At 45.3% G+C, this 17,622-nt stretch overlaps 1 long non-coding RNA gene across 1 annotated transcript in view; it reads left to right on the top strand.

Moving 5' to 3' along the window:
- The window catches only part of LOC308480281, a 59,760-nt gene that overhangs the window by 40,697 nt on the left and 1,441 nt on the right, over positions 1 to 17,622 (top strand). The window lies entirely within an intron of this gene.

Raw genomic sequence — 17,622 nt, forward strand, 5'->3', positions numbered from 1 at the left:
AGCAGCGCACAGAAACGCTGTTTACCTTCCTGCCGGAGTGGTACCTATTTATCTACTTGCACTTTGACGTGCTTTTGAACTGCTAGGTTGGCAGGAGCAGGGACTGAGCAACGGGAGCTCACCTGGTCGCAGGGATTCGAACCGCCGACCTTCTGATCAGCAAGCCCTAGGCTCTGTGGTTTAACCCACAGCGCCACCCGCATCCCTACTAGTGGCCACATAGTTAGACTGCTTTAAAGGGGTATTAGGTAAATTGATGAAGGATGCATCGTCTCACAGCAGGTGGTTTGAAATATACTCGGAGTCAAGTGTGGATTTCATGCTCTTTATTAAGCTCAGAGTAGTGAGGAATGGAAGTTCCCCCAAAATGTCTGCTTTATAGACATTATTTACACAATGGGCCCCACGTGATTGGCTAATTCTGGGATTCTCCTGTAGGCCAATCAGGTTGCGGATTCACTTCCACCCAGAGTTGGATTGGGTGGCTCCTGCGGACCAATCAGACTGCTCCATTCTGGATCCTATTGTTCTAGGACCAATCAGACTGCTGCATTCGGAATCCTATTGTTCTAGGACCAATCAGACTGCTGCATTCTGAATCCTATTGTTCTAGGACCAATCAGACTGCTGCATTTTGGATCCTATTCAACTCAGTACATAACATGGTTAATTTATGGAACACACACCAGTGCGAGGTGTTGTGGTGGCTAAGGCAATGAAAGGTAAGTCTATTCACAGTGGTGTGCAGTGAAATTTTGCACAGGGGAATAGTTAGCGCCAGAGACATCAACTTGCCAAGACGTTTGGCAGTGGGGACGTTGCATGCATGAGAATCACTCCTCCCTGCCTAAGCTGGGCAAAAGCTTCCTGGGCTTTGGGAAGCATGCATCAGTGGAAAATTTAGGAGACTAGCCTCGTCCCAGCGGCAGAGCTAGCCACTCGGGTGCCTGGAGTGGCGCATGCACCCTGCAGCTGGAGGAGGAGCGAGCTGCCCTTGGGGGAAGCAAGCCACCCATGGCGGACATCTGGCGCACTCCCCCAAGCTGTCAAAATGAAGGGGGAAGTCCTGCCGGCAAAGCGGCGCAGCTCTCCCTCTTCCCTCAACAGCTCGGGGTAGGTTGGGGGTCGCAGGTGGGCGGCATGCTGAATGCCACCCCCTCATAATGACCCCCAGGGCAGACTGCCCCCACCACCTCCCTTTCCTACACCCCTGCCTAGTCCCCCTAGTTCACTAACCAGACACCCCTGTCTATCCACAGCTAGTCGTCAGGATGACTCTATGCAACCTGCAAGTTTCTTGAGGCAGCATGTCTCTGAAGGCCAGTTGCTGGAGAGCAATGGCAGGAAAGAACTACAATCGCACCTCAAAAGTCGAACAGAATCCGTTCTGGAAATCCGTTCAACTTCCGGAACGTTCAGCTTCCAAAGCGCAACTTCTAATTGGTTGTAGGAAGCTCCTGCAGCCAATCGGAAGCCGCAGAAGCCCCGTCAGATGTTCAGCTTCCAAAAGAACGTTCAAAACCCGGAACAATCACTTCCGGTTTTCGATCGTGCGGGAGCCGGAGTGTTAGACTCCCAAGGCGTTCAGGAGCTGAGGTACGACTTTACTGCCTTTGTGCCCTGCTAATGCATTTCTCAGGAGCACCTATCCAGCCACTAGTAGGAAGGGAGGAGGAGGAAGAAAAGTTTGCAGTTTTTTTCTTACAAATGAATAAAAAAAATAGTTTTCTTTCAAGGAGGTGGAAGAGGAGAAGTTCCTAAATAGCCATGTTTTTGCAAAACAATTTTGCCTGGTGCAAGGCATTTATAAATGTTATTCTTCACCGATGAATGAATTTTAAGCACACTTTGCCCAAAAGCAGATGTGAGGGACCTTTATACAGGGCCGTCTTTACCCAGGGGTGCAAGGGGTGCGGGGCATATGGGCGCCAAATTCTGGGGGGGGGGGGGAGCCAGGCGCCCGCTGCTGAAGCTGCCTAAGCTCTTAACTATCTACCTGTTATGAAATAATAAATAATTTTGATCAAGCTAGAAAAACAAAATACATATATACCTACATACATATAACAAAATACATATAACTCCTCAATGCCTTCTTTGCCTCAGTCTTCTCCGATAAAGAAAACAATGCCCGACCTGAAGAATTTGGAGCAAATGATTCAGCAGAGGAAACACAGCCCAGAATCACTAAGGAGATAGTACAAGAATACTTGGCTAGTTTAGATGTATTCAAGTCTCCAGGGCCAGATGAACTGCATCCAAGAGTATTAAAAGAACTGGCAGATGTGATCTCAGAACCACTGGCAGTCATCTTTGAGAATTCCTGGAGAACAGGCGAAGTCCCGGCAGACTGGAGGAGGGCAAATGTTGTCCCTATTTTCAAAAAGGGGAAAAGAGAGGACCCAAATAATTACCGCCCAGTCAGTCTGACATCAATACCAGGGAAGATTCTGGAGCAGATCATTAAGCAAACAGTCTGTGAGCACCTAGAAAGGAATGCTGTGATCACCAATAGTCAGCATGGATTTCTGAAAAATAAGTCATGTCAGACTAACCTGATCTCGTTTTTTGACAGAATTACAAGCCTGGTAGATGAAGGGAACGCAGTGGATGTAGCCTACCTTGATTTCAGCAAGGCATTTGACAAGGTGCCCCATGATATTCTTGTAAAGAAGCTGGTAAAATGCGGTCTTGACTATGCTACCACTCAGTGGATTTGTAACTGGCTGACTGACCGAACCCAAAGGGTGCTCATCAATGGTTCCTCTTCATGCTGGAGAAGAGTGACTAGTGGGGTGCCACAGGGTTCTGTCTTGGGCCCGGTCTTATTCAACATCTTTATCAACGACTTGGATGATGGACTCAAGGGCATCCTGATCAAATTTGCAGATAACACCAAACTGGGAGGGGTGGCTAACACCCCAGAGGACAGGATCACACTTCAAAACGACCTTGACAGATTAGAGAACTGGGCCAAAACAAACAAGATGAATTTTAACAGGGAGAAATGTAAAGTATTGCACTTGGGCAAAAAAAATGAGAGGCACAAATACAAGATGGGGGACACCTGGCTTGAGAGCAGTACATGTGAAAAGGATCTAGGAGTCTTGGTTGACCACAAACTTGACATGAGCCAACAGTGTGACGCGGCAGCTAAAAAAGCCAATGCAATTCTGGGCTGCATCAATAGGAGTATAGCATCTAGATCAAGGGAAGTAATAGTGCCACTGTATTCTGCTCTGGTCAGACCTCACCTGGAGTACTGTGTCCAGTTCTGGGCACCACAGTTCAAGAAGGACACTGACAAACTGGAACGAGAAGAGGAGGTTAAGGGGTGATATGATAGCCATGTTCAAATATATAAAAGGATGTCACATAGAGGAGGGAGAAAGGTTGTTTTCTGCTGCTCCAGAGAAGCGGACACGGAGCAATGGATCCAAACTACAAGAAAGAAGATTCCACCTAAACATTAGGAAGAACTTCCTGACAGTAAGAGCTGTTCGACAGTGGAATTTGCTGCCAAGGAGTGTGGTGGAGTCTTCTTCTTTGGAGGTCTTTAAGCAGAGGCTTGACAACCATATGTCAGGAGTGCTCTGATGGTGTTTCCTGCTTGGCAGGGGGTTGGACTCGATGGCCCTTGTGGTCTCTTCCAACTCTATGATTCTATGATTCTATGATTCTAGATATTACCGAAATGTATACCTACTGTTTCACTAAAGGACTCCCATCAGCCTCAGCAAGCATGACCAGTGACCAGAGATGATGGGACCTGTAATTCAACAACATGTGGAAGGCAATGGGTCAGAGAGAGGGAGGGAGAGAGCTGAGACCTGTCCTAGTACAGTGGTACCTTGGGTTACAGACGCTTCAGGTTACAGACTCTGCTAACCCAGAAATAGTACCTCGGGTTAAGAACTTTGCTTCAGGATGAGAACAGGATGAGAACAGAAATTGCGCAGCTGCGGCGCGGCGGCAGCGGGAGGCCCCATTAGCTAAAGTGGTACCTCAGGCTAAGAACAGTTTCAGGTTAAGAACGGACCTCCAGAATGAATTAAGTTCTTAACCCGAGGCACCACTATATGTGGATTTTTGTACACATTGCTTGCTTGAAGAACTGCACTGCAAAAATCCAAAGAAGCGCAAATTTCAAAGGGTGGCTGGACTTCAGTTTGTGCACGTTTTCACCAAGTGTGAATGAGACAGGTTTGCCTTTAAATGTGAAATGAAAGGGATTCCCCCCCCCCCCGCCCCTTGTTCGGCGGAGGTGGCCAGGTGAAAAACAGGCGAGGGCTTCCTGGTAGGAGAGAGAATCTGTAGTGTAGTGTAGGAGAGAGAATCTGGGCAGGTGCAGCGTGCCATAGAAGTTGCAGCTGGTGTTATCGCCTCTTCTCCGCAACTGTCAATGATGTAGGAGCCTCCCCAGTCCTCCTTTTGTTTAACCGGCCACTCTTATCTACAGAGCTGGCCGTCCGCGTTCAGTCCGGTGTGCTGCTTCTTGCAGCTGCAGCCTGGAAATTTGGGTTGCTGCGACGAGGCCATCCGTCCTGCGGCCTCTCTTAATTAGTATGCATGCTGCGTCCAGATGGAGGAGGGACATACAAATCCCAGCATGCAACTGGACCGAAATTGCAGCCTTGCGCGCGGCGCAGGAGCGCAGCAGCCATCTGCCACGGAAAACAACCAGCCAAGCAGTTTAAAGGCAAAGCATCGCGTTGTGAACTGTGGAAGGGGGGGAGGAGAGGATGGGGGGAGGTAAAAATGTAGGTGGTGCGGGGAAACGGGGAGGGTAAGATATATGTTCCGGCTGTACAGGTTTTAAAAGATTTCTCCCCATGTTAAATGAGGATGTGTCCAAAAGCATCTTTAACCCACTGTCTGCTCCTACAGCCTATGGAATATTGAGCAGCGGAAGATCTAGCACTTTTGTGTCATTGCAAAGAATTATACCATGGTTAAATTTTGTACTGGAGAGAGCGAGGGAAGCAGAGATCTCCCCTCTAGCTGTTTAATTTGGTTACACATGAAGACGCATGCAAGCACACACACACATAAACACAGTCATCTTCCGCTTGTTGCTTTCTATAAACAAGCATGACAGCTCCTCCCACCCCAAATAAAGTTATTTGCCTCTGCAAATTAATATCTCATGCCCGCTGCTGAAGTATCAAGAGTTATTTGTCTCTGGAGAAATCATGTTGAAGACTGACGTGGTGGAAACCACCAGCAGCCCCGTTCATTTGCATATGCAGATCTGCCTAATTATTCAGCTTGCAATTAAAAGGCTTGCATGTCAGCAAATGAGACTAATTAGATGCATTTATCTATGATAATCGGCTTTATTACAAACAACATAGATTCCCCTTGACTTCACAAGGAAGAGGGCGCCTGTTGGCAGGGGTGAGCTGGTCAGGGGTGGGTTCCCGGGCGAGGGAGGGAAGCCGCAAATTGACAATCAGAGCTTCCTGACTCATCCAAAGAGGCTGGAGGTAACGAGGAAGCAGCAGCTCTTTTACGGGTTGGAATCAGAGAAAGAGTCAGGGCGCCGATCTCCTGGCCTGCTTAATTTGTTGCTGAGTGGCCAACCACGGGTCAACTTAATTGGATGCTGGTTGATGCAAATAAAGACATCACCTTCAGCTATGAGGCTGCTGTCTCTTTGGCCTCCTCCTCCACAGGATTCCTCCTCAGCTTTCCTTGGAGAACATAATGCGCTCCCTGCTGGATGAGGCCAATGACCCATCCTCTGAAGGACCAGGTGTGCAGCCTGGGAGTCATTTTGGACTCACAGCTGTCCATGGAGGTGCAGGTCAATTCTGTGTCCTGGGCGGCTGTCTACCAGCTCCACCTGGTACACTGGCTGAGACCCTACCTGCCCACTGTCTATCTCGCAAGAGTGGTGCATGCTCTAGTTATCTCCTGCTTGGACTACTGCAATGCGCTCTACGTGGGGCTACCTTTGAAGGTGACCTGGAAACTGCAATTAATCCAGAATGCAGCAGCTAGACTGGTGACTGGGAGTGGCCGCTGGGGCCACATAACACCGGTCCTGAGAGATCTGAATTGGCTCCCAGTACGTTTCCGAGCACAATTCAAAGTGTTGGTGCTGACCTTTAAAGCCCTAAACAGCCTCGGAGCTGTATACTTGAAGGAGCATCTCCACCCCCATCGTTCTGCCCAGACATTGAGATCCAGCACCAAGGGCCTTCTGGCGGTTCCCACATTGCATCTTCTAAAAGTCAGATAGTTGTTTATTTCCTTGACATCAGATGGGAGGGTGTTCCATAGGGTGGGCACCACCACAGAGAAGGCCCTATGCCTGGTTCCCTGTAACCTCGCAGTGAGGCTGAATGATGGGGGTGGAGACGTTCCTTCAGGTATACTTCAGGTATAAGATGTCTCTGTTTTCATTGGAGAAATGCTGAGGGGTGTGGACTTAGTTGACCCCCGAGCCATCTGAAGGCAGCCCTGAAGGAAGGTTCCCTACACTGGAGTAACAGATAAGGCCCTTGGGCTTTCATAAGTCCTTGCTGGCAGCAGCTCTGCAGAGTCTCAGGAAGAAAAGATTTCCTTTCACCAGCTAGCCCAGGGCAGTCCAACCTCTCACACCAAATGAGCCGCAAGAGTCCTTAGAGACAGAACCCAGTGCTTTTAAGCAGGAGATGCAAAAGGATGGAGTCTTCCCATAAAAAGCAACTACCATGGTGCTATGGTTCCACCTAGCTATTGGGTGGCATAACAGATTTCCAAAAGGTCGCCTAGCATAATTCTGCTTGCTGTTTTTCATTTTTGAGGAAAGCAATCCGCAGCATAGAGGCGTTATCCGTGTCCCATCATGTAAATAGCACCATGATTTTTCATTAAATAAAGCATGAGCGCTTTTCCAGTCTCCTGCTGCCATGTGAGAAATGGCTTGCTAAACCCCACTCGCTCTGTTTCAATGAAGCTAATTTCAAAGCAATTAGCACTAAACTGTGGTGTCTGCTAACGAGGGACGTGACAGTTCCCTAATTCAGAATAGATCTGTACACAGAGCTGCACCAATTTTGAATATCTGGAGTCGCTGATTACACTAATGTTAAGCCAAAGCGGCAACACACACATACACAAATATGAGGGGAGATGGGGGGGGGGGGAGAGAGAGAGAACGTTGGTATCAGATAACAAGCTACCAATTGGTAACATCAAGCAACATTACCAGAGACACCTAGATCCATTACATTCAGTGAGGTTGATTTCCAGTAATGAATGAGTGTGCATACATGCGCACATTAGGATTGCACACCAAATTTTCACTGGGTGCATTTTTTCACAGCAAAAGGCGCCATTTTGGATGGCTGGTGGGGAGGAGTGAAGTTTCATTCAAAACAACAGCACTCCCCTAAAAAGAGAAATATCACCTTTCTCTAAGTGATCTGCACCCACCTCCCTAGAAAAGCATTGTGGGAATGTTCAGGGTGGCAGGAGAGGATATATTGTTTATTAATAACCTTCCTAACTTGCGCTAGCAAGTTCCTTTATGTAGCAGAGTTACAGTCCCCCTTTTTAAGTGCACAGCAGATAGCTGGTTGCAGGCTTGTGTGAGCCTCTCACTATTAGACAATTCAGTCTGTCTCAGATTGAATTGTATGTTCCTGGTAAGTTCCTTTGAATCCCCCTTAAAAGAATAAAGACACGACAATCTTATTTAAAGCCAATAAAAGAAGTTTACTCACATCAGTTCACAGTTGGATTCCTGAAGGCAGACTTAGTTACAAATATGTACATGTGGATCTACCCCATATGGGGGAATAAGCCCAGTGCTTCTGCTAGCTAAGAGAATGAAGAAGGAAGTCAAAAAAGAGAGGTTGCTGCGTGACTCGTCCTTTTGTTACCTGGACAGGTTAGGTCACGCCCACCTCCTATCATGTGCAAAAGGAAGGATGCTCTAGCCAGGAGGAACAGGAAGTTTTTGACTGGCTGGACCAAACAAATTTGCACTTCTGAAAATTTTACCCTGCAGTTGTTCAGCCAAGAAACGTGTACAAAAATGTATACCGTACAGTAAAATGCATGAGGTATCAGGAAACTGCTTTGTAAGAAAAAGTCTAATTTAGGAGAAATTTGAACTATAATACTGGTTAATTTTCATGAGTTCTTTTTTTAAAAAATGCACATTGATGTGGATGTAGAGAACCAAATTAGAAAAAATGCGAAGCTGAGAGAAATCAAAATGGAGAGATTTGCCCATCTCTACTCTGAGGTGCCTTTAGACCTTCAAGACAACTATAATCAACTGAAGAACTCTGTGTAAGTGAGCTGTTGCAAATTAACCACCACAGCTCAAGCACAGTGCACATCAGTGGGAACAGCTCACACATTGTGACTTAGAGTCAAGCAGGGTTGCCAGCAATCAGGGTGTGAAATGGCTTGCTATTGTGCCTTTAAATATATATATATATATATTAAGAAGACTGTGTGTGCAGCTTAGGAGCTGCAGCCTGGCCGCAGCTGGCTACAAATTATTGCATAGGATCTTTGGAAGGTCTGCCCTCCTCAGCTTCCTCTTCCCTTCTCCCAATTAACCTCCATCTCCAGGGCTCAGCGGTGGGAGAGAGCCTATTGGATGAATCACCAGGGACCGCCCCATGACATCACCAAGAGGTTACTTTAGGTCTCAGGTTTGGGCTCTGAAATCTCAGGGTCTGAGATGCTCCTGACGTGGCTCATTCAACAGTCAATGGTGTCTAAATTTCCCTGTAAACCAGTCAGGATGATGACCCAATAAGCATGTCACCCAGAAGTCCCCTTTGCTTAATAGCCACGGGAAGACAACGCCCTCGCAAACAGCAGACGAGATAGGAAGACCATATCGGAGTGCTACAACTTCAGACTGTGGGGGGTGGGCTCGCATGACTGCCTCTTCCTCGATTTAAAAATAAAAAAAATTAAAATCTGCACATAGAATTAAAAAAAAAACTTTCCCTGGTGCACCAGTTTTCTGTGTGTGGAGAGGTGTATTTATTATTTTGTTACAGCCAATCATATGTGGCCCCAAACCTGCCTGCAATATGAAGTGGTACGGTTCAGAAACCCTCCCCCCCCCCCCCAATTCATTTGCTGTTTGGGATAACTAGGCCTCAGGCTAAGCATGTCTCAGAATCACATAGGGTGCGGATATAAATATTTCCAGGACCGCGCCCCATAAAAGAGAGATAGAGAATTTCCATATACATATATGTTATGTATATTATATATATATATATATATATATATATATATATATATGACAACAACATAAGGAGAAAAGAAAGAGCGCAGCTACTCCTTTAAATTATAATGTTGTACCAGGCTGTCCACCGGGAGTTGATGGATATCTAATTATTCAGGCAATCTGGCATCAAATGTCCTCATTTCCCAAATCCATGTGGGAATGAAGAATTCACTTATTCAGCCCAAACTCTGGTAGCGTCTTCCGCATTGTTCTTTTGTTCGTCTCTGCAGACTCGCAACAAGAGAGAAAACCGCTTTTGCCAGAAACCGTTCTCTCTCCCCTCTCCCCTCTCACCTCGCTTTCCTGCTCCACCAACCTTTAATTAATTAGTTCAAGGCTCCAAAGGGAGTTGGGACATAAAGACCGCAGGTCAGTTTAGCTCAGAAGTGCCCGCACCCAGTTTGTGGCTCACCAGGGTTTGGGGCGGGAGTTTTCCCCAGCCCTTCCTGGAGATGGCTGGGATTCAATTTGGGACCACCTCTACCACAGATCTAATCCCCCACCCTCCAACATTCTGTTTAGGAAACAAACATTCAAAGGATTTCAAGGGAATCTAAGAAAACTTTGCTAAAACCAGAGACATTCCTGAGGGCAGTTCAACACTTCACGCATCAGTGTAATGCATACAGCTTACAGGAAAATAAGGGCAATTGCTTTTCTCCCTCCCGCACTCCATCGTCACACTCAGAAAGGCTACACCTGTTTAATGTCTGCCTGCCATGCACTCATCCAAGGGGCAAGAACCCCACCCAAACAAAAGGGTGACGAGTCCCATTCAAATCTCACATTCCCATTCAAAGCCTCTAACACTCAAAGCAACTAACCCGGTAAAAATCTGCTGAGGCAAAATTTGAGAATTTAAATTTATCTCTCTGGCATCACCGCCTCTGATTTGTTTGATTTTTGGCACGTATCCTTTTTTTTTTTCAAATTTTTTTTATTGGTTTTCCAAATTTAAAACAAACATATCAACAAACATAAAAAGAAAACATCAAAAAACAAGCAAACAAACAAACATATATCCTAACTGTAAGAAATCCACTTTTGTTTACCTTGTTAGGTGACTTCCTCAAATCCCCCTGGCTGAGTTTCCATATAAATCATTGTAGCAGTTTTCTAAAACTAGTTTCACATAAAATTCACTTAGTCCAATTAACATATTTCTTTCTTATCATTTTAACTTTTATCCATAGTATTCTACAACATCATATGTTTAAATCCTAGGCCATTTTGGTACTCGCAAGTAATTCTATTTAAGTTATCTTAACATTTTTAACTAAATAATCTTTAAATTTCTTCCATTCCTCTTGATACTCCTCCTCCTTCTGGTCGCAGACTCTTCCGGTCACGTAAGCTAGCTCCGAAAAGTCCTTCATCTTCATCTGCCATTCCTCCACTGTTGGTAGTTCTTGCAGTTTCCAGTTTTTGGCTAACAAAATTCTTGCTGCAGTTGTGGCATACAAAAACAATCTAACATCTTTCTTGGGCAATTCCAAGAAGAAAGGCCTCTGGTTTCTTAATAAATGTGTATTTCAACATTTTTTTCAGTTCATTATGAATCTTTTCCCAGAAGTCTTTCACCTTGGGACAAGTCCACCACATATGGTAAAATGTACCTTCTTTTTCTTGACATTTCCAACATAAATTATCACTCTTATAGTATATCTTTGCTAATTTTACAGGGATTAAGTACCATCTCTACATCATTTTCATAACATTTTCCTTTAACACACTGTACATGCAGTGGGATTTTTGGCATGTATCCTAGTAAAGCCAATCACTGTTTGGACATTGCTTCCTTGATATCAGCTGCTGTTTCAGAGCAGGCTTCCCAGCAGATAATCGTTTTAAACAGATCTTTTCCCTGATCTTCTCTCCAAAGCTCCTCCACATACTAGCCTGGATGCAGAAGAGTTCATGGGCCCTTTATAAATATTCAGTCCCTATCGAGGCAACGATCAAAATCATTTAAGCACAGCCTTCTGGCCTGGCATGCCAATAACTCACTGATTTTGCCTTTTTAGCTCCTTCAGAGTGCTGCTTTGACACAATAGCACATCTCCGATCTGGGAAGGGGCCTCGGAAGCTATTGTACCAACGCTTGTGTGATTAAGAGACCCAGTGATAAAACCTTGACATGGCAGGTCAAGGCAATCTCGGTGGAAGGGAGCAGGATTCTTTCAGCACTACAAAAAGATGGATGTCAGTTCCTTTCTGGTGTCACTGGGAGTTCAAGGGTGCGGAACATTTCCTTGGAAAGGGATGTCAACAGACCAGGAAAAATAAACAGCATGTTCTGCTCTTCTGCAGTTTCTGCAGCAGAAATAAGGTGAGATGAAGTGAAGCTTTTCATGGCGTTGGAGACAAAGCATGCTTTCATCTCACATCTGCGCATCAAGGTGCTGCTAGTAGCTTCCTCTTCTTTCTTTGGCAATCACTCGTAGCTGAGTAAGATTGTCTTCCATCAACACGGTTTTAACAGTGAGTCCGTAAGTGACTGTGGAAGCCAATTCTGGATCCACACGTCCTTCCACAGTGGGGACACAGGTTTCCAGGCAGGAGTTGATCACGGTGAGGGTTTGCCAAGCGTGCCTTCCTCTTAGCACGTTTCTCCCTTTCGTCCTGAGTTCGAGTGTCTTCAAAGTCCATGACACCTTTAGTAAAGGCTGTTCTCCAATTGGAGCGCTCACAGGCCAGTGTTTCCCAGTTGTTGGTGTTTATACTACATTTTTAAAGATTTGCCTTGAGAGAGTCTTTGAACCTCTTTTGTTGACCACCAGCATTACACTTCCCATTTTTAAGTTTGGAATAGAGTAGTTGCTTTGGAAGACCATAATCAGGCATCCGAACAACATGACCAGTCCAATGAAGATGATATTGAAGAATCATTACTTCGACACTGGTGATCTTTGCTTCTTCCAGTACACTAGCATTAGTTTGCCATTAGACGATGCTGGATTTTGGCATCAATGTCAGCCCTTGTGGAAAAATAACTGCCCAGATAGGAAAACAGAGAAACCAGTAGGAGAACACTCTGTCACAAAACAGAGAAACCAGTAGGAGAACACTTCAATCTCCCAGGACATTCTATACAAGATCTCAAAGTAGCTGTTTTACTACAAAGGAATTTCAGAAATAGACTGGAAAGAGAAGCTGCTGAATTGCAACTCATTACCAAACTTAAAACCATGGAGAGACCTGGTTTGAACAAAGACATTGGATTCTTATCCCATTATACATGACTAAGCCATTTCTCACCTTCTCACCCCTTGCCTTTTCCTGTAAGACCTATTACAGTCGTTAAGAGTCGTCAGCAGGCTCATCTCAGCTATCTGCCAATCTCCCATTCCCACCACCCTTCTGAGTAATACCCCTCCCCACCTTCTCACTATATAGAAGGATCTGGCAACTTCTGTTTCAGTGTATCTGAAGAAGTGTGCTTGCACACGAAAGCTCATACCAAGAACTAACTTAGTTGGTCTTAAAGGTGCTACTGGAAGGATTTTTCTTATTTTGACTATGGCAGACCAACACGGCTACCTATCTGTAACTGCCCAGATAGGAAAAGTGATTGACACTTTCCAACATCACACCATTGAGCTGGATTTGTGGCGCTGCAGAGGGGTTGTTTTGTGCTTGTTGGTGCAGCACTTTGGGTTTTTTGGATGTTGAGGGATAGGCCAAGCTTTTCATAAGCTTCTGCGGAGATATTTAGGATGGTTTGGAGGTCATCCTCTGAGTGTGCACACACTTCGTTGTCATCAGCATACTGAAGCTCTACGATGGAAGTTACGGTAACCTTACTCTTTGCTTTCAGCCTACTTTTCAACCAGCATAGCTATCATGGCTGGTTGAAAAATTGGCAACCCTGTCCTAGAAAGGCCATCTGCTCCAAGAAGGTTCTAAGTTGATTGGTGACGATGTCTGCTTGCACAAACTGCACGGCAATTCCTGGCCTCCATTCTTTCAATCTGCAGCTGAGGGAATTGCATAACTCAGGGGCAGCCAAGGAGTTCTTGGACTCCAAATCCCATCGGCCCCAGACAGCATGGCCAATGGTCAAGGATGATGGGAGTTATGGTTCAAAAAGTCTGAGGGGCACCAGACTGGGGAATGTTGACCTAATGGATATTGAAAGCTCCAGCCTGAATGTCTAGCTTCATCTGAAGGGCAGCATATTACATATCCCTGATGCAACTGAAAGGGCTGTTTTTGATGTTTGATGTTTTATTATGTTTTTATATGTGTTGGAAGCCACCCAGAGTGGCTGTAGCAACCTAGCTTGGGGTATAATAATAATAATAATAATAATAATAATAATAATACAACATATCTATAAATGCATATCTCCAATCCACCTCATGGCCCCAATCTGTGGATTGCCCCCTGTCTCAGATCCAGTCCTGAATTAGTTCAGGGGTGGGGCTAATGTTTAATTAGGATTTTTATTTATTTATTTTTAAAGAAAATGAATTGTCATGAAGGGAGGAAGAGACATTACATCTCCTTTCCACCCCCCAGCTGACTGACAGCTAAGCGGCGAGGGCTCAATTCTGCGTAGTGCTCCTTCACAAGGAGATTCTCTGCTTGTGAAACAGCACCCCACAGGATTGATGCCTCCACTTTAACAGCTGTTAGTTTTTGCAGGAAACTGAAGCTTAGAGAAAGCAGCTTGCCTAAGGCCCCTTTGAGAGCTTTATGGCTGAGCGAGGGTTTGAACCTGCTTCTCCCAGATATCAAATCTGAGGTTAGATCTACAATTTGCAGGCAGCAGGATGTGGTGTGGACTGCTGGTGTGGCAAAATGTACCACAGTGGTACCTCGGGTTAAATACTTAATTCGTTTCGGAGGTCCGTTCTTAACCTGAAACTGTTCTTAACCTGAAGCACCACTTTAGCTAATGGGGCCTCCCGCCACTGCCACACCACCGGAGCACGATTTCTGTTCTCATCCTGAAGCAAAGTTCTTAACCTGAGGTACTATTTCTGGGTTAGTGGAGTTTGTATCCTGAAGCGTATGTAACCTGAAGCGATGTAACACGAGGTACCACTGTATAAGAAAGGCAAGTCACATAACCCACTTTTTAATGCTGTTCTACATATATACCACTCCCTGCAGATAGAAAACTAACACATCAAGGGGAAAAAGCTGTTGTTCGGTCCATTGTCTGAGGGGCTAGTTATCCACTTGCACAGTTTTTCACATAAGAAATCTCCCATTTGCTGTCTAAAGAGGTACAGTCCACTCTGTCACTGCCACCATATTCTGCTGCATGTAGAGATATGGCCTTAAATGATCAACTGTTGGATCCAGCTTTCTAGAAGATAGATGTTCACACAAGATGCATCTCTGATGGCTAACGCTGCAGATACACACATAAAAATGTGCTGAAGAAATATGCTCAGATGGTTCCTGTTTTTCCTGCTTCTGGTGCCTCTAAAATCAATGGGCCGCACACTTGTCAAATGAGACTCTTTGCATCCCTTCGCCCCTCCTCCCCTCAACAGGTTCAAATTAATAGAGACATCTGAAGAAAACAGTACATTTCCTTCCAGATATCTCCCCAAACATTGTTAGCATTTGCAATTGCAGGAGGCAGCTGTGTCAGGATGATGGCATTTGAGCTTGGCTTGGTTCCAAAGGCTGCATCTCTCACAAGGGAGCTGGGACAGCATTCTTCGAGTGTAAAATAGCTCTTCCTGGTTTCCATCATTCTAATGAACATGACTGCAAAGATAGCTGAGTTTCTCTGCACAGCTGATGGCTTGGGTTTCTTGGCGCATGTGTCCACACAGCCCGCCCGATGGGGAGCATCACAGAGTGCAATCACACAGCTGCCAGCTGAACGGCAACCACTGTGAAATCTTCTGGTCTGATGGCTCAGGCTGCCATTTTTAACCTCTAGCCACGTTGTGAGCTGAAACACCTCCCTAAGGTAAAGGTAAAGGGACCCCTGACCATTAGGTCCAGTTGTAGCTGACTCTGGGGTTGCGGCGCTCATCTCGCTTTATTGGCCAAGGGAGCCGGCGTACAGCTTCCGGGTCATGTGGCCATCATGACTAAGCCGCTTCTGGCGAACCAGAGCAGCGCACGGAAACGCCGTTTACCTTCCCACTGGAGCGGTACCTATTTATCTACTTGCACTTTGATGTGCTTTTGAACTGCTAGGTTGGCAGGAGCAGGAACCGAGCAACGGGAGCTCACCCTGTCGCGGGGATTCGAACTGCTGACCTTCTGATCAGCAAGTCCTTTCTATTAATTTTGAAAAGCAAATTATTAACTGGCTTTCCACACACTTTTTTTTAAAAAAAAAACTGCTGCACAATACTTTCAAGTCAGTGAGTTTTAATAAGATCAGATTTTAAAAAATCAAAATGTAAAAGGACAAGCCTGGCTGAAGAAGAACCTCTGCAACAGAAAGCATTGCCTCGCTGATGTTTCAAATAGAAATAGTGTAAAATTAGAGCTAATGCTGGGGAGGCGTGCCCCAATCTAAAAACAATGAATGATGAATCCTTGGTCAAACATGTGCTCTCTCTCTCTCACTGAAACACTGCAAATCTTTCCAAAGCAAATTATGGGATGGCATAGTCAAACATCACTAGGGCATGAAGTGAAAGAATCAAGCAGCCAGTACTTGTGAAGTCAGTTTAGTCAGTCAACCGCCTCCCACTACTCTGCAGTGGGAATTGGCATTTGTATAGTCTAGTCACTTTCAGTCTTTTGATCTCCAGCCTTCAAATTAGGACTGCCATGCATAGGAGGGGTCTCATATGTACCCCTTCTCATTTTCTGCCTCTCTCTTCTGCTTCTCTCTTTAAAAAAAAAATAAAAAATTATTGATTTTCCAATAAAAACAGCCAATTAACATATCCATATCATAATCCAATTAAAAACAATAAACTAAAAAAAAAGACCAAATTACAGTCCAAATTATTAATTATATTTTTTTTCAGGGCTCCCCATAGTTTGGACCTCTGAAGTATAGCTCCAATATCTTTGTTCCTGCCTCTTCTCTCTTCTGCTTCTCTTAATCTGTCTATCAATGTATCTAACTGTCTATGAATTGTATTATTTGCAGTGGCGGAGCTTCATGCTCCGGCACTGGGGGCGAAGAGCAGGCGGGGGCGTGGCTGGCACGCGTCCCAGAGGCATGGTGCAAGTCCTGGGGGCGTGGCGTGCTGCCTGCAGGGGTGTGGTGCCCAGTGTGGGGGGCAGCTGTGATGGCACCCCACCGGGATCATGGTGCCAGAGGCGGCGCATTCCCCCCGCCCCCCTCTTCCTCTGCCAGTGTTTATTTGTTCAAACAGATAGACATATTATTAATTATTATTTAGGATTATTATTAAACATTAACATTAAATATTAAGCATAATTTATAACAGCTTACAATCACAGAATCACAGAAATAAAGTGGGTTCTAAAAATATATACTTCAAGTGTCAAAAGCTAGGATCTTTAGCATTTGCTGAAATCTGCACCATGAAGGTGTCAGACGCACCTCTGTGGGGAGGGAGTTCTTAGGAGCTGCCACAGAGAAGGCCCTGTCCCACGCCACCACCCTGAGCCTCTGAAGGTGGAGGGACTATCAAGAGAAGAGCCTTCTGTTAATCTCAGCACCCGAAAGGTTCTGTGGGGAAAGAGGAGGCCATTCAGGTATTTGGGAGTCTCAGTCACTAAGGTCTTTAAACGCTAATGTGAGCGCCTTGAATTGGGCCCATAAACAAACTAACAACTAGTACAGCTGTTTTAAAACAATCAGGCTGCTGCAATTTGGACCAAACTGAAGTTTCTGAGTGGTCTTCTAGGGCAGCCCCAGGTAGAGTGCATTGCAGTAATCCAGTCTAGATGTTGCCAGAGCATCCCTGCCTTGCTGGCAAACCAGATGGAGCTGAAAAGGCAACTGTTTATCGTAAATCCCATCCCTCGGGGACCAGAGGCGTCATCCGCAGTCCTCTAGGGAGGTTTACCATCTAAAGGGACCTCAGAAAAGGAAATATACCTTGTAGCAATGCACAAAGAAGATATCTGCCAAGGAGGGTGAGAACTTTACCTGGTTGTTTCCAAAGACTTGCTTTTAACACTTTAGTGTTATTAGCATCATATTTGCAGTAAAAATTTATCACACCTTTTGCTCACGCTCTGAAGCATGTTGCTATTTTTCTCGACATTTCAGGGGTGGCGGGGTAGAAAACAATGTATATGGAAATGCCAGAATTGCCTTTCCTCTCTTCCATGATGACTTCAGATGTATGGAAATTCAATAGGAATCTGATATCGTGTGAATTTGGGGTGCCTGGGAATCCCAGTTGCTTTTTCTTAAAGCTTGTAGTCCTAGTAGTTCTTTATCATTTAAGAATTTATTGGCTAAA

The sequence above is a fragment of the Podarcis pityusensis genome (assembly GCF_964106645.2).
Source record: "Podarcis pityusensis genome assembly, chromosome: 6".
Taxonomy (NCBI): domain Eukaryota; kingdom Metazoa; phylum Chordata; class Lepidosauria; order Squamata; family Lacertidae; genus Podarcis; species Podarcis pityusensis.